Below are 7,701 nucleotides of genomic sequence, written 5' to 3' on the forward strand. Positions count from 1 at the left end.
GTGACAAATTTAAGACTTTTGTAAAGCTAAATGTTGATACTACAATCAAAGCATTGAAAATAACAATCTTGTTGTAAAACGATGATGCAACATGTCGGTCGCTGAAGCAACTGATGGACAATGAGGATTATTTATAATTTCGTGTTTTGTTCTTGCATCCTGCATTTTACTGCCTTAAACGTAGCAAGCGTAGCAATAAAATTCCAAATTGGTGCTTTGATGGTGGTCCAAGGTAAACTCTGTTTGTGACAAAACGAATGAATGAATGTTTAACGACACCCCAGCACGAAAAATACATCGGCTATTGGGTGTCAAACTATGGTAATGCAAACAAATAAAGTGATGATCAACATCAATATAAAAATTCAAGATTTAAATAAAAACAGTGTAAAGAACTATGCAAAAATACAAATATCACAGATAGATACTGACTTTTACTCAAAATTTCAATTGTATCTCAAAGAAAACAAGGGGATTTGTGCTGTATTGGCCATTCTCAACGAGAATGTTACACCCCTGCACCACGGTGAGGTTACAGCACGCGCAGGGGTTGTGACAAAACATGCATTGGGAAATAAACTTTTATACAAGATGTACGGGTTGTCAAATTAAGATAAATAGCATGTATTATCGAATATTATTCTTATCGGTGAATTCTTGGAATGAACGAGCATGGAAGGCGCAAGACTCTAGGGGATTTTATTGCTTAATTTGTTTATTTATTTTGATTGATTGATTTAAATACTCTAGGGGTCTCGGGGTATACCCCCCTCCCACCTCCACCCCCACCCCCACCCCCCGGGAGAAAATTTTGAAATCTAGAGGCTCTAAAATACCCGTTTTGCAACCATTTCAGGGAGGTTACATACTTAAAATATCAATATTAATAAACAGCATATATGTTATGCGATATTAAATGGCAGAACATTTGAAAACATATCCCTTGCCGCCCGCCCCCACCCCCTCTTCTACTAGCTATGGACTCTGTATGACCGTAATTGTAATGTATTGAATGCGTTGTTAAATAAAACATTCCTTTCTTCCTTCCTGTCTTTCACATAATCCAACACATACGTTGCTGTTTAGAAGACAAATTGCGGTTAATTCACTGCAAGATGTGTCGTGTTTGATTACACCTCAAGTATATCAACCAAACACAGCAAAACAGGCGTGCGTTCATTGATGAAATTCTATATCTTGCACCTATTGCTATACACAATATTAGTAAAGCATCTGTTCAAGTTCAAATAATTAATTCGGGTGATTTATACCAATGAATTGGTTTTAAATGTATCTTTTCGTCTCTTGGAACGCTAAACCAGCCTAAAATATGACAGTAGGCTGTCGAGGTATGTGATTAATAATCCCCCCACAGCTACGTGTGCAGAGGGGCAGTTGGGGGGGGGGGGGGAGGGGCGAATTCACCAACCTACTCGAAGCGAATTTTCATCTTTTTCAATGTATTTTCCGGGGAAGCATGATCCAATCATCCGACCCACCCCCACAATCTAAACACCTCACTGGGCAGTTTCCTGCACACGCATCTGAACTACCCCTATATATCGAGGACCAACGGCCCTTGATAAAAAAAAAAAAAAAAAAAAAAAAACACCACACAGAAAACCGTGTTAATTTAGTTGAGAGTCGTACGCCACAAATACGTTTAAATGTTTAAAGATTATCACTGTATGTGTTTTCATGTTAATAAAAAAAACATAGCATATGTCCAATGTCCTGCCATTTAATATTGCATACATACATACAGAATATAAATTTATATTAATGTTTTAATTTTACCTATTTATGTTTTATGAGTAATATATGTTTCAGTATGGAAATTCTGAGATACGACATTCTTGCACTCACTTAGCAATAGATAGTCCTACGTTTTGTCATCTTCTGGTATAGCTTACAGTTGTGTTGTCATAACAACTAAAGAGAATGAAGTTTTTAAAGAAAGTTTCATACACTCCATTAACTCGGCCAATCCCAATCACAGTACCTAATATAACTAGTTCAGCCGAGCTGGTGAATAAACTAATAAACAAAACATGTTTCCATTTGTTGACACCCATATAGCCGAGTGCACCAACAGAACAGATGGTTATAGGTTTGTACCTGTACAATGTTGCGAGGCTGATGTACACCGACTGTACGTGGCATGTTGAGATTGAGTTCTTTGATCGTCTTTTGAACTGGGGGTCTGGTATGTTCCCCGGTATCGTCGAGTATTGTTTCTATTTCGTCCTCAGTCATTAGTCTAATACAGACCAGGCCAGGTCGAGTCTACAAAGACGCACGGTTCATCAGACGTGTAATCAGGGCTGTGGGAAAATACAGAGAGCTGGGGGAGGGGGGGGGGGGGGGGGGGGGAGAGCAATCTCTTGGTAGAAAATATTCAGAGAAAAACAAAGATAAAACCTGCAAGCAAACGGTAACAATAAAATTCAATAATGCAACTGGAATCCATGACGCACAGACATTTTGAATTCATAAGATAAAGTTTCTTTTGTTTAACGACATCACTAGAGCACATTGGTATATTAATCATCGGCTATTGGATGTCATACATTAGATAATTTTGACATATAGTCTTAGAGAGGAAACCCGCTACATTTTTCCATTAGCAGCAAGGAATCGTTTATATGCACCATCCCACAGACAGAATAGCACATACCACGGCCTTCGATATGCCAGTCGTAGTGCATTGGGACGAGAAATACATGACAAGCGAGCTCTTTATCACTGGGCTATGCAATAAAATTCAGTAATTTTCTTTTGTTTGTTTGTTGTGGTTTGTTTTTTTGTTTTTGTATTTTTTAGGGGGGGGGGGGGCTTCCGGTTGTTGTTGGGTTTTTTGTGGTTTTTTTTTTTTTTTTTTGGGGGGGGGGGGTTGTTTTGTTTTATTACCCCAGATCAAACAGACAATGTCTGAATGTTAAAATAATGTACAACTAGCTGGGGGAGGGTCGGGACGTAACCCAGTGGAAAAGCCCTCGCTTGATGCGCAGTCGAACTGGGATCGATCCCCGTCGGTGGGCCCATTGGGCTATTTCTCATTTCTTTTCAGCCAGAGCACGACGACTGACATGTCAAGAGCTGTGGTGTGTCCTATCCTGTATGTGTGATGGTGCATATAAAAGATCCCTTGCTACCAATGGAAAAATGTAGAGGGTTTCCTCTTTAAAACTACATGTCATAATTGCCAAATGTTTGACATTCAATTGTCGACGATTAATAAATTAGTGTGCTCTAGTGGTGTCGTTAAACAAAACAAACTTTGATTTTAACTAGCATGAAGAGAAAACCATTGCAACACCATACATATAAACAATATACATTTTAGTACAACTCATATCTTGAGATGTAAATGAATGAAAATACGGCTTTGTAATGACCAATTTTATCTACAATATGGGGGCGGGACGTAGCCCAGTGGTACAGCGTTCGCTCGATGCGCGGTCGGTGTGGGATCAATCCCCGTCAGTGAGCCCATTGGGCTATTTCTCGTTCCTGCCAGTGCACCACGACTGGTATATCAAAGGTCGTGGTATGTATTATTCTGCCTGTGGGATGGTGCATATAAAAGATCCCTTGCAGCTAATCGGAAAGAGTAGCCAATGAAGTGGCGACCGCGGGTTTCTTCTCTCAATATCTGTGTGGTCCTTAACCATATGTCTGACGCCATATAACCGTAAATAAAATGTGCTGAGAGCGTCGTTAAATAAAACATGTTTACAATATGATTTAGAGAAGAAAAAATTCCAAGGAAGTTATAATAGTTATATACTCCTTTAGGAAAGCTATTTCTTGTTTCAACTAATTTGTTTCCTCTAAGTACACTATATTTAATGATCCAAGAAGGTGACAACTGGTTTGGCAGGCTCTACCCTCCTCGGGTAAGCAGTATTTTGCGTCCAGCTCCAAATCATTTTACATGTCATCAAGTAAGCTACCGGCCTCGTTGGCGTCGTGGTTAGGCCATGGTCTACAGGCTGGTAGACACTGGGTTCGGATCCCAGTCGAGGCATGGGATTTTTAATCCAGATACCGACTCCAAACCCTGAGTGAGTGCTCCGCAAGGCTCAATGGGTAGGTGTAAACCACTTGCGCTGACCAGTGATCCATAACTGGTTCAACAAAGGCCATGGTTTGTGCTATCCTGCCTGTGGGAAGCGCAAATAAAAGATCCCTTGCTGCTAATCGGAAAGAGTAGCCCATGTATGGCGACAGCGGGTTTCCTCTCAAAATCTGTGTGGTCCTTAACCATATGTTTGACGCCATATAACCGTAAAATAAATGTGTTGATTGCGTCGTTAAATAAAACATTTCTTTCTTTCAAATAAGCTATATCCGATTATAAATACATATGTAGGCAGTGGATGGATGCAGGTTTTTTCCGACTTTAAAAAACAGGACACCTACACAATTTAATTTGATTTGATTTAATTGTATTAAATTGTTTGTTTATAGACTCTACACGTGGTACGTAACCTTGAATGAAACCGTTAGTCGACATTGACATCTGTCATCTGTATGCGGTATGTAACCTCCGCAACCTCCTCCCGAATGAAGAAGAGCGGCACACGAGTACTGTTTTCATTTGACGATAATGTCTGCAGCCGATCTTCACAGATGATGACCTATCCTAAAATAACACATCTAATGTTGCAACCTCTTAGCTACATTGCCCAAAACACGGATGTAACTTGGATATTACAACATATGAACGCCCGCAAAACACCACAACTTATTTCGGTTATTTTTATTTGCAGATCTTCCTTTGAACCTCTTTGCGAGCTAGTGTAGATAATCCCTGTACATCTGGATTTGAGTTCGTCGTGCGAAATGTCAAAGATGGCGGCTTCGTCGGAGCAGCTGTTTGAGTCTTCCGGTCCGCGGACGGCTGACATTTGCTTTCTTATGTCACTTTAACCAAGGAGGAAATCAATCACTCTGAACACTTCCGGTTCCGCGGACAAGACACAGTATTTTTCAAACAGTGATGTCTACAGCACTATGCTGATATTTGGTAACATCTGCCATAGTTTAACTGAACAAAATGAAGATTTTTGTCAATGTAGTATAAGGGAAAGGAGGGGGAGAAGGTGTTTAATGACATGTCAGAGCATTGTTTAATTAACGGTTGTTTGATATCTAAAATCAACCGTTTATATAGGCTATATAAGTGTATTCGTGTACAATTAATGGGATTCGAACTTGATGCATTGCTCAGCATGTCAGTTGGCGACGTTAACCCCACGATTAGCTAAGAAATCCATACAAAAAAATACAAAAAAAACAAACAAACAAAACCAACCCAAAGCATATGATAATCGCAACACTAATCTAAAGAATTAAAGAAGAAACCAATTGCTGCATTACTGAGATAGGTGCATAGACTTGATGAATATGTAGCACGATGACGAGAATATTTTGGGGGATATTTTTTTTTCACCTGGTGGGTGTGTTGAATATGTTTATATGGGTAATTGGTTTTAATAAATAAACAAAAGGGGTGGTGTGATCTCATTTAAAGGGACATTCCTGAATTGTAAGATGTTTCCGACAAATAAAATATTTCTACGATTAAACTTACATATTAAATATATTTTCTTGTTTAGAATATCGGTATCCGTATATTCAATGTGTTTCTAGTCATCTTAATATTTTAAGAAGCCCAAAGTGGATGTTGTTTTCAAATAATTTCGTACGTACGAAAAAAACATATTTTAGGATATAAAATAAAATTTAACCTAGTACAAATATTAGAACGATCAGAAACACGTTCAATATACAGCCACTAATATTTTATGTAGAAAAATATATTTGATATGTAATTACAATCATTAAAAAGTCTCTGTTAGTCGATAACATCTTAAAAATCGCAGCAAACTCGGGAATATAATGATGGAGAAAACAAAAACCGAGATCATATAAACTAACAAGAAAGAGTGACAGCAATCGAAACCATCACCCATAGAGGAAGAAGTTTGTTTTGTTTAACGATTGATTTATTAATCATCGGCTATTGGATGTCAAACATTTGGTAATTTTGAAATAGTCTTAGAGAAGAAAGCCGCTACATGTTTCCATTAGTAGCAAGCGATCTTTTATATGCACCATCCCACAGGCAGGATAGCACATACCACGACCTTTGATATACCAGCCGTGGTGCACTGGCTGGGCCATCACCCACAGTGTCAGGAAGTTAAATGTGTTACTGACATTCAGTCCAACATTACATATACATGTACATATATTGTACTTTAGACAGCCATTACCAATGGCGGATCTAGGTGGTGGGAGGGGGCATTTCATTTGTTTACGATCCCCATCTAAACCTCCCCCAAAGTTCCCTTGGCATTCCACCTCATGTCACTGCCCCCCCCCCCCAATTGATTTTCTGGAACCGCCACCGATTACGATGCTAATAGTGACTGAAATGTCGTCTATAATACCAGGTGTCCCCTTATTTCTTTTCTCAGTAATTACCTTTTCAATTAAAACGCGGATTGTACGTTTAAATATATTTCGTAAGTGCTTGCAATTTTTAGTCTGAGTGATATGAATCAAAAACAGTTTTCTTCAGGCCTCTACAACTGTTTACTAGCATATCATGTGGTCTTCTTTGGAACAATCCATACATACATTGTTATTGAGAGCAAATCAATTATTCTATAAACATGTTTCTCAAACGTGTCTGGTTATAACCCTTTATATAGCTTTAGTTCATAAAATAATATAATTAGCAGAATATTTGATATGAATGAATTAACGAATTAATGTTTAACGAAACATGCACAAAATGTTTAATTTATTAACGAAGTATAATCCAAGGGCAGATCCAAGAAGTATATAGGGAACAAGAAGTATATAGGGAAGAGACCAATGATAAAAGAGCACATGGGCCAACTCCTGAAAATGGCATTTCAACAAAAGTTTGGCTTTCGTGAAATGAAAATAGTAAACAACTGGTTAAAAAGGAGACGTTTTAGGTGGTGGTGGGGGGGGGGGGGGGGGGGGGGACAGGTCCCCGTGGTCGTCTTGCTTGGATCCTCCCTTGTAATGTACACTGCTGTGAAGAGTCATTTCCATGAATACCCAGTGTTGTGACTGTTCTGTGTGTTGTCATTATATAGGTTTCCTGTTTATTTACTTTCTGGTTTTCTTCCATTCTTTATGAATAATAAATAGTGCCGACGCTTTGTGATTTACAAGATCATCTAAACAAAATAGTAATTTGTAACCAAACACTGTGATGGTGTTGCATTATTCACAAATACTGAGTAACAACCGAATTTTCTAGTCGGGGGTAACGGCGTAATAGGTTTTCAGTTCTTGTTTAACAGGTCATATGTAGGCGCAGATCTACGATTTTATAATGCTGGGGGTGGTGTTGATGTAATTTAGTTCGATAAATAAACAAGACTCGTCATTTTATAAAAAAGACAAACTTAATTCTTGACCAAGAACATATAGGGGGAGGGGCAGGCTCCTTACCTCCCCTCTGCCTAAATCCGCGCCTTGTATCTACGTGAATAGTATACGTATGCGCACTAGCACATGTTACAATAACAGAAAACTCCGCGAACTATAATGTTACAAGGGATTATGTTTTTGCGGTCACGACCCGGTTAAACGGCAAAAACACCCAGCAACAGCTGCTGTCCGTGACTTCGTGACGTGCTGCCGACTCCA

Source organism: Gigantopelta aegis, chromosome 4 (genome assembly GCF_016097555.1).
Source record: "Gigantopelta aegis isolate Gae_Host chromosome 4, Gae_host_genome, whole genome shotgun sequence".
NCBI lineage: Eukaryota > Metazoa > Mollusca > Gastropoda > Neomphalida > Peltospiridae > Gigantopelta > Gigantopelta aegis.